The sequence below is a fragment of the Mus musculus genome, chromosome 5 (assembly GCF_000001635.26).
Source record: "Mus musculus strain C57BL/6J chromosome 5, GRCm38.p6 C57BL/6J".
Classification (NCBI taxonomy): domain Eukaryota; kingdom Metazoa; phylum Chordata; class Mammalia; order Rodentia; family Muridae; genus Mus; species Mus musculus.
Genome location: NC_000071.6, coordinates 9,747,762 through 9,765,178, shown reverse-complemented (window position 1 = coordinate 9,765,178; position 17,417 = coordinate 9,747,762). Strand labels below are relative to the sequence as shown.

At 39.1% G+C, this 17,417-nt stretch overlaps 1 non-coding gene across 1 annotated transcript; it reads left to right on the top strand.

The window, feature by feature from the left end:
• The first annotated feature begins 6,236 nt into the window (after window positions 1-6,236).
• Gm23312 lies at window positions 6,237-6,340 on the top strand. The gene has a single exon (XR_003956053.1). It is a non-coding gene; the product is annotated as a U6 spliceosomal RNA (small nuclear RNA).
• Window positions 6,341-17,417: the final 11,077 nt, after the last annotated feature.

Sequence of the window (17,417 nt, the reverse complement as noted above, 5' to 3'; positions counted from 1 at the left end):
TTTATTCATCTACTAACAATTAGCTTAAAAGTAATGTTCTTTATTCAATGTTTAGTTAAGATTTTTACATAAGTACTACAGCAATACATTTTTAAAATCTTGAAAGAGGGAAATATTTTTGCTTTCAGCTAACAAAAAATAGCAATGGACAAATCTATTCCACCTAAAACAACATTAAAAAATAAGAAAATATATGAAAGAAAAATCTTATTTATTTACTTATTTATTCATTTTAAACTCCAGATTTTATTTCCCTCCTTGTCCACTCTCTGACTGCTGCTCCACATCCTATGACTCCTCCCACCCACCTGTTTCCACAAGGATGTCCCAACCCCCACCCCTACCACACCAGGCCTCTAAACTCCCTGGGGCCTCCAGTCTCTTGAGAGTTAGGTGCATCTTCTCTGATTAAATCCAGACCCAGCAGTTCTCTGCTGCATATATGTTGGAGCCTCATGTCATCTGGGGTATGCTGCCTGGTTGGTGTTCCAGTGTCTGAGAGATCTCTGGGGACTAGGTTAATTGAGACTGCTGATCCTCCTACAGGGTTGCCTTCCTCCTCAGCTTCTTCTAGCTTTCCCCTAATTCAACCACAGGGGTCAGCAGCATCAGGAGTGGGGTAACTCAGACCCAAAAGGACATGCATGGTATGTACTCACTAATAAGTGGATATTAGCCAAAAGAAAAAAAATTTGCTGAATACCCAAGATACAGCCCACAGAACTCAAAAATGTCAACAAACTGAAGAGCCCAAGTGAGGATGCCTCAGACCTACTTGGGAGGGAGAAGAAAGAAACCACAAGGGGGAGGGAAGGACCTTGGATGGAAAGCGGATGGGAGCAGAGAGGGGAACATGGTTGGGTATTGGGTAGGGGAAAAGGACTTAAATCCCTGAGGGCCAGCAGAAAGAATGGAAACATGTAACCTCGGGAGGTAGGAGGTTGGGGGACCCTTCAGAATGTACCAGAGACCTGGAAGGTGAGAGAATCTCAGGATTCAATGAGAGGAACCTTAGATGAAATGCCCTACATTGGGGCAAGTGAACCTGTAGAGCCCACCTGCAGCAGAAAGACAGGACAACATGTGAGGGATGGGGTGGGGTTGGCATCCCACTGCCAAAACTTTGACCCATAATTGTTCCTGTCTGAAAGAACTGCAGGGATGGAAATAGAGAGAAGCCAGAAGACAAGATGGTCTAGTGACAGGCCCAAAGTGAGACCCAGCTCAAAGGGAGGTCCCAAGGCCTGACACTATTATTGAGGCTATGGAGCACTCACAAAAAGGAACCTATCATTACTGCCCTACAAAAGACCCAACAAGCAGCTGAATGAGTCAGATGCAGATATTTGCACCCAACCAATGGATAGAAACATTTGAATCCTTAATGAGGAAAATAACAAGTCATTGGAAACTAACCCAGAAATAAACAAAGGATTTTCATAACATGATTTCATTTGGATCTTGTTACAGTTTACATATGAAGTGATCTGAAACTGGCTCATGTGTTGGGGGAATTGGCTGCAGGTATTACTATTTTCTGAAGAGATAGAAGTTAACTAAAGGAAGCAGAGCACTGTGAGAAGAGTCCTTTGGCATATATGTTCTTGATCCGGTCCTCTGTGAACCTCTGCTTCCTGCCCACTGAGGAGAAGAACATTTCCTATTATATGATGTAGCAACTATGATGTTCTAACCAAGTGCATAAGACCAAGCAACCATAGGCTGGACTCTCTGAAGAAATGAGCAAAAATAAATCTTTCTCCTTTATGGTGTTGCATTGGGTATGTTGGCCAGAGCAATATATAGTAAATATACAGACCTTAAGTATTACTCAAGGTCCATATAGGAAAAGCTTGTTTCTTGGTAGGTACTGACCCATTCTTTCTAAACAAATTTATTTCCTTTTCAAATTTGAGAGCTATATCTACATCTTCCCCCAGACATGACAGAAACTTTAAGAGCTGACACCTAGTATAAGCCTCCGGGTAATTGATAGCTTGCTTTAGATCTGTGGAAGAACGGTCCCTGACACCTAGTATAAGCCTCCAGGTAATTGATAGCTTGCTTTAGATCTGTGGAAGAACGGTCCCTGTTTCCTTTTATCTCATATATAATTTGTTCATGAAGTAAGCAGTTTTAGCTCTGTCACATACTTGGGAATACTGCCTTGACACAGGTACAACTGTGAGCTGAGACCTACAAAACTGAGAGCCAAAACAAATTGCTCCCTTGTGTTGCTATCTGAAGCATTTAACATGGTAATACAGAAGTAACAGAAAAAAAAAACTAATACTGAGAATTGTCTTGGAGAAGTTTGAGGGAGAAGAAAGGAAGAGGAAATGACATGAAAACAGTACACATATGTAGAATTTTAAAACATACACTAAAATCCAATTTTCACAGTGAAATAAAGGAATGAAGAGTTGGGCTCATTTAGAAACTATCAATATGTGGTTTGCCATACTAACATATTTAAAGAAAAAATTCACGTAATAATCTCAATAATTACAGATAAAGCTTTGGGGAAAGACTTAGAAACTATCCTGAAAATAAATTCTGTGTGCTAGAAGTAAAAGAGACCTCCTCAACCTGGAAATATGTTTTTTAAAGTATTGTTTATGTCATGCTAATTGTCAGGAATAAACTTCCTCTCTAAGAGAATGATCAAAAGATAAAGCTTACTGCTGGTAGCCTTTACCTATAAAATACCTATTTTATTTTTTATTTTTGCTTACTCACTTTACATTCCACTCATTGCCCCTTCCATATCACCCACTGCCATGATTATTCCCCCTCCCCTTCTCCTCTGAGCCAGTGGGGACCCCCCGCCCCCGCCATGGGTATCATCCCTGACCCTGGCACATCAAGTGTCTGCGAAGCTAGGTGCTTCCTCTCCCACTGAGTTCAGACAAGGCAGCCCAGCTAGAAGAACATATCCCACATAGAGGTTGGGATAGCCACCACCCCCTTTCAGTCATTGTAAAAAAAATTAAAAGCTTCATATCTGCTACATACATGCCAAGAGGCCTAGGTTCAGCAGGTGTATGTTCTTTGGTTGGTGGTTCAGACTCTGAGAGCCCCAAGAGTCCAGATTAATTAACTCAATCATTCTTCCTGGGAAGTTCATATCCTGATCTGGGACCTGCAATCCTTCCTCCTATTATTCCATAAGAGTTCCAAAGCTCCATCCATTGTTTGGCTGTGGGTGCATATCTCTGAATCAGTTGGTGGGTGGAGCCTCTCAGAAGACAGCCATGCTAAAGTCCTGCCTGCAAGAAGAACAGAGGGATTGGTGCTTGCCCATGAGATGAGTCTCAAGTTGGGCTGGTTATTGGTTGGCCATTCCCTCAGTCTCCACTCCTTCCCCTGATTCTGTAGTTCTTGTAGACAGGATAATTTAGGGTAAAAGTTTTGTGGGAGGCTTGGTCCTTACCTCTCCACTGAGATTCCTACCTGGCTACATGAAGTGATCTCTTCAGGTTCCACCTCCCCAGTGCTATGAGTCAAAGCTAAGGTCACCTCCATTGATTCTTGGTTATCTCCCTTTCCCAGGTCCCTGTCACATCTTAGAGATAGCCCCTTTCTTCATCCTGTCAGTTGCAGATTTTCACTAATACTCATGGTCATATGGCCATCTCTCCTGTCCCTCCCCATACCAGATCCTGAACCCCCACCTCCATTCCCCTTTCCATCCCGAATCTCTCCCAGTTCGGTCCCTCCATCTACCTCTTAAGACTTTTTTCTTCCCCCTTTTAAGTTAAAATCAAGCATCCTTGCTTGTACCTTCTTTCTTGTTTAGCCTCTTTGGGTCTGTGGAGTGTAACATGGTATCATGTATTTTATGGCTAATATCCACTTATAAGTGAGTACATACCATTAATGTCCTTTTGGAACTGGGTTACCTCATTCAGGATGATATTCTCAAGTTCCATCCATTTGCCTGCTTTTTAATAGCTGAGTAATATTCTGCTGTGTAGCTTTTGCATGATATAAGAAAATATGATCCAGGTCAGACATAGTGCTATAAAGGAAAGCTGCCCAAACTGGCAAAGGGCTGATTATTTACATAGAAAATCCTATAGTCTGTGAATAAAATGTAGTCAAACAAAGCAGTGTGGTTGGCTAGATAAATAAAAATGAAGTTTATTTTTATATGATAACCAGAGCAAGTCAGAAATTTAAACACTAGCAACATCAGGCCAGCAAGATAGATAGGTCATTGAGTAAGAATGTTAGCCACTATGATTGGTGACATGGGCTCAATCTCTATGAATCACATGGTGGGAGGAGAGAACCAACTTTAAATTTTGTCCAGTTTCTCAACACATGTGCTGTAACATGTAGCAATGCCATGTATGTAACATGCACATACTCATATAAACAAATGTATTAAACATTGTAATTTAAAAGCAAATATTAGTAACATATCATCAAAACTATGAAATATTAGTGAATAACCTAACAAATAAATGGAAATCCTATGATTGAATATTACAAAATATTGTGGGCAAAAGGAGAAAACATAAACAAATGAAGTTTGGTAATAAATTGTATGTTCATGTATTGCAAAGACCTACTTTACTCAGTACTAAGGTCCCCACCAAACATTTAGGCTGAAAATAAAAGCTGATGCTACAATGCTTGTTTATTTTGGGGGTGTGGTATTTGAGGAACGAGTAAGTACATGAAAAATCTGCTTGACTTCATAAGTAGATAGGGAACTTTAACTAAGACCAAAATTATATACTACTATGCACACATTAAAATGCCCCAAATGAGCAAAGATATGAATGAAGTAGAGTTGGCAGCTGCTGTGATATTTTCACATTCACCTGCAATGGGACTCAAACATAACACTTATGTCTGATACTTATTCAAAGAAATCTAAGCACATGTCCATCCACTTTCCAGAAAAAAATGCTTCTTTCTACTACATCTCCAAGTGTCACAAACTGAAAGTAAGGAAATATGTGACACTGTGAGAATAGATTTTTAAAAGTGCTGTAGCAATACATGAACATAATACTAAAAAGAAACTTAACATCAGTACGTACATCAGTGATTAATTTTTTTCATTTCCAAATAAGTAATTTCTAGTGTATAAAATTATATTTGAGGACTACTTGGTATTTTATTTGACCACTATATAAAATTTCACACTATATCCCATAAATAAGTATAAATATCAGACCAATAAAAAATAAAACTATCTTAATTTGGTTAGCTGGGTTTAAAAAAAAGAAATAGAAGGGATCACAAACTGCTTATTTTCACTGACTAAACCTTTATAAAGAGCAAAGCAGTCTACAATGATTAAAAGCAATTCAATTGCTACCTGAGGATGTTGCTAAAAACAAAATTCAGGAGACAAACGCCTAAAGCTAAAATGACAGAACTATTCAGTAAACTGAGTTCTGTGTTTTAATTGTAGTTCTCATAACACGATACTAATATAAGTTGTAATATAAGTCACAACATATCCTATTTCCACTATAAAAATTTTATATTTATTACATGAATTATATTACATATAGTATGCTATATTATATACAGTATATAGCATGTGTAAGGTTTTCTGATAAAACTCTGAAAAGTTAAAACATAAGTAAGCAAAATTATGAAAAGTTGTTTGAGATATATTTAATAAAAATTATAAAGTTATATAGCATTATCAAGCTACTTTTATAGCAAGAATAGCTATGTTTGCATAAGTCCAAAAAAATCCTAAAGTATAAAATTATGTTAACTATTTCCCATAAAAAAAAACATTAAAAACATTAAGAACATTGAAAACACTAAGAAATAGCAGTGAAGCCGGGCAGTGATGGCACAAGCCTTTAATCCCAGCACTCGGGAGGCAGAGGCAAGCAGATTTCTGAGTTCGAGGCCAGCCTGGTCTACAGAGTGAGTTCCAGGACAGCCTAGGCTACACAGAGAAACCTTGTCTTGAAAAAAAAGAAAAAGAAAAGAAAAAGGAAATGGGAGGGAGAGGGAGAGGGAGAGGGAGAGGGAGAGGGAGAGGGAGAGGGAGAGGGAGAGGGAGAGGGAGAGAGGGAGGGAGAGGGAGAGAGGGAGGGAGAGGGAGAGAGGGAGGGAGAGGGAGAGGGAGAGAGGGAGAGAGGGAGAGAGGGAGAGAGGGAGAGGGAGAGGGAGGAGAGGGAGGAGAGGGAGGAGAGGGAGAGGGAGAGGGAGAGGGAGAGGGAGAGGGAGAAGGAGGGGGAGAGAGAAATAGCAGTGTGTCTTCCTTCTGTAGCACATAAACTAAAATTGAAATGATTCAAAGATGACATTGCCCCTGTGCAAGGATGACATCCAAATTCATAAAGAATTCTGTATTTTCACAGAACTGACAAACCTATCTTAAAAGCTACCCATGCATACTACAAGTACAAGGCAAAGAAAACTTCTAGCCATGTGCATGAGGCACAGCCATAAAGCCCGCGGAGCATCTATCTTTTATCCAGAGATACCTGTGCTGGCTGCAAGGTGGGTCTCATTGCTGCACACTGTAGAAGACAGAAAACTAGAATTTAGGAGCTCAGTAAACTTTTTCCTTGGGTAACTGAAAGAAGAAGTAGCAAAAAAGTTTTGTTTACACATAGCACATTTTCATAGGCAAATTCATTATTTTACATTTAATTTATATAAGTTGCCCTAAAGGAGTTTGAACTGTTTTGGATATGCTTTAACTTTTTCCCTCTTACTACTAATACACAGTTCATGAAGCATCAACATTTTTAAGGTTTGTTTTGTTATTAAACCTGCATGTGGATGTATGCTTGTGTGACACATGAGTGTAGGGTCCACAGACACCAGGACAGTGTGCTTGAACTTCTGGACTGATAGATAATTGCGAGCTGTATGGCTTGGATGCTGGGTACTGACCATGGTTCCTATGAAAGAGCAGCAATCCTCTTATCCCCTGAAACATCTATCCAGCGCCGAGCATAACAGTCTGTGTTTATGCTAAGACATATACAAAGAGAATTATCTTATATTTTATTGTTACAGCCTTGGATCCTATAACACACAGGTGTAGATAGGGACAGATTCTTTAGAGAGATAGAGTCCCTATGTATTCCATTAGGTTTCAATTTTGCCACTCCCCTGTATCTACCTGCTAGGATAACAAGTATGAGCCATTTTCCCAACTCCAGATGTTTCTTTAAAATTTTTTTCTAAATTTCAGGTCATCAAAAAAGACTAACACAACAATGAGCTAAATCTGTACAGAAACACCACCTTTCATTTTAAGTAATACATTAAAATCGTTGTTAAATATTTAGAGCCTGGTATAGAATACAGATGGCATCTCTGTGTGAATGCAATCTAAAATAAGCAGAACAAAGTAGCTAAAACAGCTTAAGTGGCAAACTTAAGTCTTAAAAATCTGGTCGCCTCTAGGGTATAATTGCATTTCTTTCCAGGGAACCTCACACCTTGCATTAATGAGAACATTTGGATATTATTTCTTCACTTAAAATCTCTCTGAAATACAACCAAACAAAATAAAACCTCAGTGAATCCTTAACGATTGCAATCTTTTACTGAATGCTTAAAATATATAGGTCAGTTTAAGGACATACAGACTCTTCCATCTAAAAACCAATAATTCAAATAAATTATACACAGGCAGTGCTATAATTCTTATGAATTAATAATGAGTTTTAAATGCCAAGATGCTCCATAGTAAATAAAATAAATTTTATTTATGCTTAGGCAGCCTATTACAGATATAATTTTTCATTTAGAATAACTTTGCAACATGGTTAATTATCAACTTACTCAATGAATTGTGGCAAGTATTTAATCTAGAAGCTTGTTTTTGGAAATCTCATATTTTAGAAATTATATTATACATTTTCTGGTTTAAATATTATGCTAGACTCAATTTCACCAAAGCCTAGTTTTGATAGCATCTATACCTCTGCCTAAGATAACACTTGTAGCATATTCTAAGATTGCAAAGACATAGAAATGTCGCTTTAAGCACAGAATTGAGTGAACAATTTTTGTTCTAATTTTTGTTGATTCTTTGTGAGTTTCACATCATGCACCCCAGTTCTTCTCATTTTCCAAACTATTTATATCACAACCAACACCCAAAAATAAAATGTACACACACACACAAGTGTGAGAGAGCTTACTGTAGCAGACAGGAAACCTGCCCACAGTGTCATGAGCATGGGAGAGCTATTACTCAGGAGAGTGGGCCCTGCTCCTTGCCTGGGAGCAAGTCTGATGGGTTATGTCTAAATCTCAAGTCTTTACATGGTAGAATATGCTTGCTTTCTTACACCAGAAACCATGTCCTACATGAACTTTATTTTTACTAAAGCCTTAACCTGAGTATACTGTATCAATCACCTAGATGAATGGAAAAGTTGGATGGACATTTATCAATCAAGGGGGTGTGTGCCTGTATCACATTCCCAAATGACTCTCCCTATATTAAGTGCTAAGGATTTCCACAAAAAAACTACATGCATTATAAAGCAAAACTTACCTTTAACACATCTTTTCCACCTGCCCAAAGCTCATTATTCACTCACTCTTAACTTCCTTAACTAGAAAAGAATCTCAAGATATGGGGGCAAGTATTTGAGATGAAATACAAATAACAAGGCAAGTAAACAAGAAATCCACAAAAAGATGAGCTTCAAAAAAATGAATCACTGCCCTCATGAGACACAGCACAGAAAGAAAATGATACTTCCTAATGAAGTCAACGGTATTTACATTATAATTGAAAAAATGTGTTTTTCACGTGATCCAGAGGGTAGAGAAAGCAGCCCTGCATTTTCTGACTCCTTAAATGTACACTAGTTTAGCAACAATTTGCAGACCTGCCACAGACCTTCTTGGTCCCTTGTCTGCGTAGAACGGGTCTCTAGTTGCAGGTGGACAAGGAGTCGTCGAATTAATGACAGACAGATGCAACACAGGAGATTGTGTAGAATCTGGATGTAATTGTTAAGTCGAGCATCAAAACTTTTTATACAGAAGAATAACAAGAAACCACCGAGTTACAGTGACACAAAACATAAGGAATGTATACATTAAAAGAAGGCGGGGACCAGGCCTCTGCCACTAAGAAGGGAACCAGGTGTAATGTTAGTCTATTGTTAAGCCCACCACCAGGGGTTCTTAGAAAATGCCTGATTTATGCTGTTTCTTTGGGCCTAGTGAAGAAACCTGTCTCAGGGGGATTCCCTAACTTTCATGGTAAACTCACCTATTAGCTAGGCCATTGTTTATTACCTTTTCTGGGTAAGGCTGGCTACTGTCTCAAGTAAACACTCTGCAGACCAGCCCTGAGCTACTCTGGCTCGGTTCTTTGTAATGCCTAATTAGTTTCACTGTCTCTACTAGAAATAAATTTGAATGTTACTGAATAGATAAACTTCTATTGAATTCCTACTGAATTCCAAGTTTGTCAGCTTCAAGGATTTTCTAGGATGTTGGAACACTGGTAAAGGCTTAGCTATGTCAGAATTCAATCTTTAAAGGCACGTATAATAAAATAATACTAAAAGAGAGCACGTGGATCTATACACCAGACTAACGCGGGGATAGGGTATGAGTATACAGGTTATGAGAACACCAAGGTTCCAGGAGGTGAGTTTCTCTGAAACTCTTTGCCTCGTGAGTGCTTCCAGGCTTCTCGGCCTGTCAAGCAGACTACACTGGAGTGTGCATAGCACAGACCAATACCTTTTATGAGAAACTCAGAAATTAATTGAAAAGTTTCCAACACCCCATATATAGAAACACATTCAGCAATGACAGTGTTTACATCTATATGAGTCCATGTGTATTTATGGGTGAGTTTATGTGTATATGATATGTATATGTATGTGTATGTGTATGTGTATGTGTATGTGTATGTGTATGTGTATGTGTATGTGTATGTGTATGTGTATGTGTATGTGTATGTATATGTATATGTATATGTATATGTATATGTATATGTATATGTATATGTATATGTATATGTAAGAAATAGTGACTGACCCCTCAAGTTATGGTTAAAGAGTGAAGAAGCACAGAAGACCCCTCATAAGAACTCAAAACAATGCATACCAACATACACACACAGTGTCGAAGACCAGGACTAGATACTTTGACTAAAATGAAAGAGCAGATTTATCATATACAAGATAGTGTCAATAAAGCAAATACTGGCTTTTTTCCCAGAAATCTTGGGCTAGATATGCTCAAAATATTCATGGAAAATCATTACCCATGAAGAATACTACCAGTATAAAAGTGTTCCTTCAGAAGTAAAGAAGCAATGGATTCCTAGATTCAAAAGAAAGCTGAGAAAATTCATTACTTTTATAATTCTCCCTGTGAAAAAGACCAAGAGGAGTTCTTATAGAAAGGTTATCTTGTGTATTATATGAATGCATCACCTGTCAATTAAAAAAAAAAACTATGACCTATAAAAAAAAAAAAAGGATAGAATACACACTGGGATATCCAGGAGACTGAGAGTATTCTGGGATATAGCCAGGTGTGAGGAGGACAGATGCATGGTACCTGAGCAGAGTTAACCAGCCACGTGTCAGGATATAGATTATTATAAATGGGTTATTATAATTTATTAGCTACTCAGGGAACAAACCTAGCTATATGGCCTAGGTATGTCTAAATATATTTTGAGTCTGAGTCATTATTCCAGTAGCTTGGAGACTGAAGTAAAAAACACACACTTTAACAAGTACTACACCTCAAAATGAAGAATTCTGAGCAGCCATATGGTTGCATATATAACAATCATATAAGGTTTATAAAATAAAATAATACAATAAATACACTTTTGATAATACTGAATTGCAGCAATGGTGTTAAGTATATAAACCAATTTAAGTGTAGTTAACAAAAGAAAATTCTTGAAAATAATTAAACCTAGCAAATATTTTTTAAAAGATGTATAACATAGCCCCATATAAGTTCTAATAACAGTAACAAAATGTATGACAGAGTTGAAATTTTAACCTAGAATTTTGGATGCAATTGAAATTAAGCTATCAGACTAGGAATCTACGTCAAGTGTCTGCAAGTCTATATAAAGATTTTCCTGAGGCTTTCTCATAAATAAGACTCATTCTTACTTCTAATTTTATTTTCACTGAGTTTAGCTTTGTAACATTGGTTTCCTTATTCTAAAAACAATTACTCTAAAGAAATAAGATAATGGAACCAACGAATACCATTATTCAGTCATTATGGAAATCAGTGTGGAGGTTCACAAAAAGCTGAAAGTAGTTCTACCACATGATCCAGCTCTACCACTCATGGGCATGTGCCCAAAGGACTTATACCTTACCAGAGGGATACTGCTCATCCATATTCATTGTTGTTCTATTCATAACTGCCAGAGATTGGAAACAGCCTAGATATTCATCAACATGTGCTCAGATAATGAAAATGTGATACATTTACACAACAGAATATTATTCCGCTGTTAAGGAAAATAGAATTATGAAATTTGCAGGTAAAAGGGTGGTGCTAGAAACAATTATACTGAATGGGGTAACTCAGACCCAGAAATACAAACTGTTTGTTTTCTTTATAAATGGATGTTAGCTTATGTTTTAGATTTGTTTGTTTCATTTAAACAGAGGTTTGCCTAACTAGTGAGAGAACAGGGGAAGGAGATCTTCTGAGGAAGACAATATAGGACATAGTTTTTTTGGTTTTTTTGGTTTGTTTTGTTTTGTTCTGTTTTGGTTTGGTTGGGGGTGGGGGCTCTATTTTCTTTCCTTTTTTTTTTTTTTTTAGGTATTTATTTCATTTACATTCTCAATGCTATCCCAAAAGTCCCCCACACCATATGCCACCCACTCTCATTTCTTGGTCCTGGCATTCCCCTGTACTGAGGCATATAAAGTTTGCATGACCAATGGGCCTCTTTTCCACTGATGGCCAACTAGGCCATCTTCTGATACATATGAAGCTAGAAACATGACCTCTGGGAGGTACTGGTTAGTTCATATTGTTGTTCCACCTATAGGGTTGCAAATCCCCCCAGCTCCTTGGGTACTTTCTCTAGCTCCTCCATTGGGGGCCCTGTGATCCAACCAATAGCTGACTGTGAGCATCCACTTCTGTTTGCTAGGCCCCGGCATAGTCTCACAAGAGACAGCTATATCAGGGTCCTTTCAGCAAAATCTTGCTAGTGTATGCAATGGTGTCATCGCTTGGAGGCTAATTATGGGATGGATCCCTGGATATGGCAGTCTCTAGATGGACCATCCTTTTGTCTCAGCTCCAAACTTTGTCTCTGTAACTCCTTCCATGGGTGATTGTTTCCAATTCTAAGAATGAGCAAAGTGTCCACACTTTGGTCTTCGTTCTTCTTCAGTTTCATATGATTTACATATTGTACCTTATATCTCGCTATATTAAGTTTCTGGGTTAATATCCACTTATCAGTGAATACATATCATGTGAGTTCTTTTGTGATTGGGTTACCTCACTCAGGATGATGCCCTCCAGGTCCATCCATTTGCCTAGAAATTTCATAAATTCATTCTTTTAAATAGCTGAGTAGTACTCCATTGTGTAAATGTACCACATTTCTGTATCCATTCCTCTGTTGGGGGGCATCTGGGTTCTTTCCAGCTTCTGGCTATTATAAATAAGGCTGCAATGACCATAGTGGAGCATGTGTCCTTCTTACCAGTTGGAACATCTTCTGGATATATGCCCAAGAGAGGTATTGCGGAATCCTCGGGTAGTACTATGTCCAATTTTCTGAGGAACTGCCAGACTGATTTCCAGAGTGATTGTACAAGCTTGCAATCCCACCAACAATGGAGGAGTTTCCGTCTTTCTCCACAGCCGTGCCAGCATCTGCTGTCACCTGAATTTTTTATTTTAGCCATTCTGACTTGTGTGAGGTGGAATCTCAGGGTTGTTTTGATTTGCATTTCCCTGATGATTAAGGATGCTGAACATTTTTTCAGGTGCTTCTCAGTCATTCGGTATTCCTAAGGTAAGAATTCTTTGTTTAGCTCTGAGCCCCATTTTTTAATGGGGTTATTTGATTTTCTGGAGTCCACCTTCTTGAATTTTTATAAAAGGATAAAGGCAAAATGGGAAGAGAAGGATTAAAGAGGGTATGAAGAGGGATAACAGAGTAGAAGATAGAAGATGGGCACAGATAGCCAACACTATCAGCCCTTTGAAAAGCCATATGAAAACCCTCTGCAGTAGAAGCTTCTTAAAATATGTTCATATTCTAAAAGAATACAGAAGTGGGGTCTACAAGTTACCTCTCCCTACTGTTGGACATTTCATCTAAGGTCCCTCCCTTGAATCCTGAGAGTCTCTCAACTCTCAGGTCTCTGGTGCATTCTGGAGGGTCCCTCCAACCTCCAATTTCCTAAGGTTGCCTGTTTCAATTCTCTCTGCTGACACTCAGAGCTTCAGTCCTTTTCCTTCACCCAATACCAGATTGGGTTCCCCTCTCCACTCAACTCCTGCCTCCCTGTACCCCCACCCTCACCCCCATCCACATCAAGTGGGGGATGGGGTTGCTATCCAACAGTCACAACTATGACCCATAATTGTCCCTGTCTGAAAGAATTACAGGGATGGAAGTGGAGAGGAGGGTGAGGAAAAGAAGGTCCAGCGACAGGCCCTAAGTGGGATCCAGCTCAAGGGGAGGACCCAAGACCTGACACTATTTCTGAGGCTATGGAGCACTCACAAAAAGGGACCTATCATGACTGCCCTCCAAAAGACCCAACAAGCAGCTGAGAGAGTCAAATGCAGATATTTGCACCCAACCAATGGACAGAAGCAGCTGACCCTGTTGTTGAATTAGGGAAAGGCTGAAAGAAGCTGAGGAGAAGGATGATTCTGTAGGAGGACCAGCAGTCTCAATTAATCTGGACCCCCAACACTGGACCTCTCAAACACTGGGCCACCAAACAGGCGGCATACACCAGATGATATGAGGCCACAAACACACACACACACAGTAGAGGAATGCTGGGTCTATGTTCATTCAGAGATGATGCACTTAACTCTCAAGAGACTGGAAGCCCCAAGGAGTTTAAAGGTCAGGTAGGGTGGGGGTGGGGACATCCATGTGGAGACAGGGGGTGTGGAGTAGGTTTGGGGTGGATGGGGGGGGAATAAAATATGAAGTGTAAAAAATTAATTAGTTTTTTTAAAAAGAATATAGAGTTACCATATGGGGGCAACCACATCTTAGATACATATTACATGCTGTCAAATAAAACCAACCCTCAGTATCAGGAATGGGTTACATATTTGTGTTGTTGACTAAACAGACCCTCCAAACACTATAGGCTATTGCAAATACTAATGGTTACCATTCACAAAACAGACAACAAAGGTCCTATTGATGGGGACACTGCATATTTATGGCATGGAAAATGGAAAAATGTAACCGTTATTCATCTGGGAGTGTCACTCACACTGGTGTTCATAACATTAGAAAAACAATACATGTTACTGAAGTAAGAAAGTGATCACACAAGTTTGAAGTGAGAAACTTTTACCAGGGAGGCATACTTTGACCTTTTATTTTAAAATCTTCTTAATCATTCCTTGGAACCAGTACAATGTTCTATATTGCCACTTAAGAAATTAATAGACACCCAAGATACAATTTGCAAAACACAAGAAAATCAAGAAGAGGGAAGAACAACGGGTGGATACTTCATTCCTCCTTAGAATAGGGAACAAAATACCCATGAAAAGAGTTGCAGAGACAAAATTTGGAGCTGAGACAAAAGGATGGACCATCCAGAGAATGCCCCACCCGGGGATCCATTCCATAATCAGCCACCAAGCGCAGACACTATTGCATATGCCAGCAAGATTTTGCTGAAGGGACCCTGATATAGCTGTCTCTTGTGAGGCTATGCCAGTGCCTGGCAGAAGTGGATGCTCACAGTCATCTATTGGATGGAACACAGGGACCCCAATGGAGGAGCTAGAGAAAGCTCCCAAGGAGCTGAAGGGGTCTGCAACCCTATAGGTGGAACAACAATATGAACTAACCAATATCCCCAGAGCTTGTGTCTCTAGCTGCATATGTAGCAGAAGATGGCCTAGTCAGCCATCATTGGGAAGAGAGGCCCCTTGGTCTTGTAAACTTTATAGGCCCCAGTACAGGGGAACACCAGGGCCAAGAAGTGGGAGTGGGTGGGTAGGGGAGTGGGTGGGTAGGGGAGGGTATAGGGGACTTTCAGGATAGCATTTGAAATGTAAATGAAGAAAATACCTAATAAAAAATTGGAAAAGGAAAAAATATATACAGAATCTGAATGTTAGCTGCTTTTGACAATATAAAAATAAGGTGAGGAATAGGAATGGAGAAAGAAGTGGTCCAAAAGACAAGAGTCTTAGCAGTCTTATTGCAAGAAGTATAGATTAAAAAGATATTGATTGCAGTAGAAAAATTCCATATTATGATGTTCTACATTTGGTTTTGATGATTCCATGGACAGAACTCATGTCTTTGTGTCCAATAGGAAAACACTCTACCAGTACATTACATATGTAGCCCTCGGATGTTCTTTATGTCCTATAATTAGAAATTTTGCTATTGAAGGAACTGTGAAAGGATAATATAGATAAGTTGGTTGCAAAGTCATCTAATATAGAATAGCATACGTATGTTAAATCCTGTCCTATTACAGCAGGATGGAACCAAGCCAATCTCTACAGTTCGAAAAATCAAGAAGCAGCAGTAAAACCTTCCAAGACACCAAAAGCCTCCTCAATAAATAATTATAAAACTACAGCTGGTCACTATGAAGAGATTAATGGATTGTAGGAAGCCAGCTCCAACAGACACATCTAAACACAAGTCCTTCACCTAAGGCCCAGGGAAAGGATGGAAAGGGGAGCAGAAAAGAGTAAGAGCCAGAGGACCAGGATGGGCTGTGAGACAGTCTCTGAGAAAGGCTGCCTAAATGTGACATGAACAGTGATGATAGAGATGTAAATAAAAAGAAGAAAATCTCATAGGGCCCCTCCACCTTTAGACAAAGGAATTTCACTGCTGAGAGGAAGGACAATAGACTCTCACAGGGGTGAGTCTCTCCTTGACTATCCAATACAAAGTGGTCAGTCTTGAAATCAACTACACATAAACAGCAAAGACAAAGTCAGCAGACTGTGTGTGTGTGTGAGAGAGAGAGAGAGAGAGAGAGAGAGAGAGAGAGACAGAGACAGAGACAGAGACAGAGACAGAGACAGAGACAGAGAGAGACAGAGAGAGACAGAGAGAGACAGAGACAGAGACAGAGACAGAGACATAGACAGACAGAGAGAGACTGGGGGACTGATGGGTGGGACAGAGGAAGGGAAAGGTACAAGTAATGAAATGTTAGTTTAAAAATATATTTTAAATATTAAAGATATTTTCTCTAGGAAAAGATCTATTAAAAGAATGGGCAATAACAACAAAGGGGTCTCATTCTATAGCACTCGGTGTGAGGCACAGACATTACTGGACTTCAACACAGGAATCAGTGCCCTGCTTAATTCTGAAAACTATTTTATGAAGTATTTTTAATTGTTTTTAAATATTTCCCATGATAAGATTTAAATACAGCATATATGCTTGAAATCACTTATCGAAACTTTATGTGAAACATGTTTGCTAGCTGTTCTGAGCAGAAATTCCAGAAACTCACAGGCCCATAGAAACAAAGAGCCGGGAAGCAGATGGTTTAAAGTCAATAACCTGTTCCCTGTGAAATCGGCATCAGAGCATCTGGTCCCAGTGATGAGAAGAGAACCTTTTTAAAACTGCTCATGTACCAATTATGGGAAAGACACTCCACCGCACTTCAAAGCCACAAGCAGTTAACCGCTTAAGAACATCCTCTCCCAGCCTTTGAAAATGCATTCTCCCCATAACACTTTTCTCCCCAGGGATAATCTGAGAATTTCAGTGGGCACAATCATTTTTAAAATCACTCTTTAGAAATGAAATTAATGTTCATTGTCTAGTTTACTGCCTTTGGATTAAAATATCATTTAAAATTATTAGAAAAAAATAATTAAAATACCAGGATCTGAAATTTTGCATATCTTTGGATGATAACACACCTGTTGTTTTTTAAGGCAAAGAACACAGTCTTAGTTAGGATTTCTATTGTTGTCATGAAACACTGTAGCCAAAAGCAACTTGGGGAGCATAGAGTTCATTTTACTTAGACTTCCACATTCTAGTTTTTCACTGAAGAATGTCAGGGCAGGAACATGGCAGAAGCTGTTGCAGAAGCTATATAGGAGTGCTCCTTAAGGATTTGCTCAACATGCTTTCTTATAGAACCTAGGGCCACCATCCAAGAGGTAGCACCGCTCACAATAAGCTGGGCTCATATCAATCACTAATTGAGAGAATGCCTTGCAGGCTT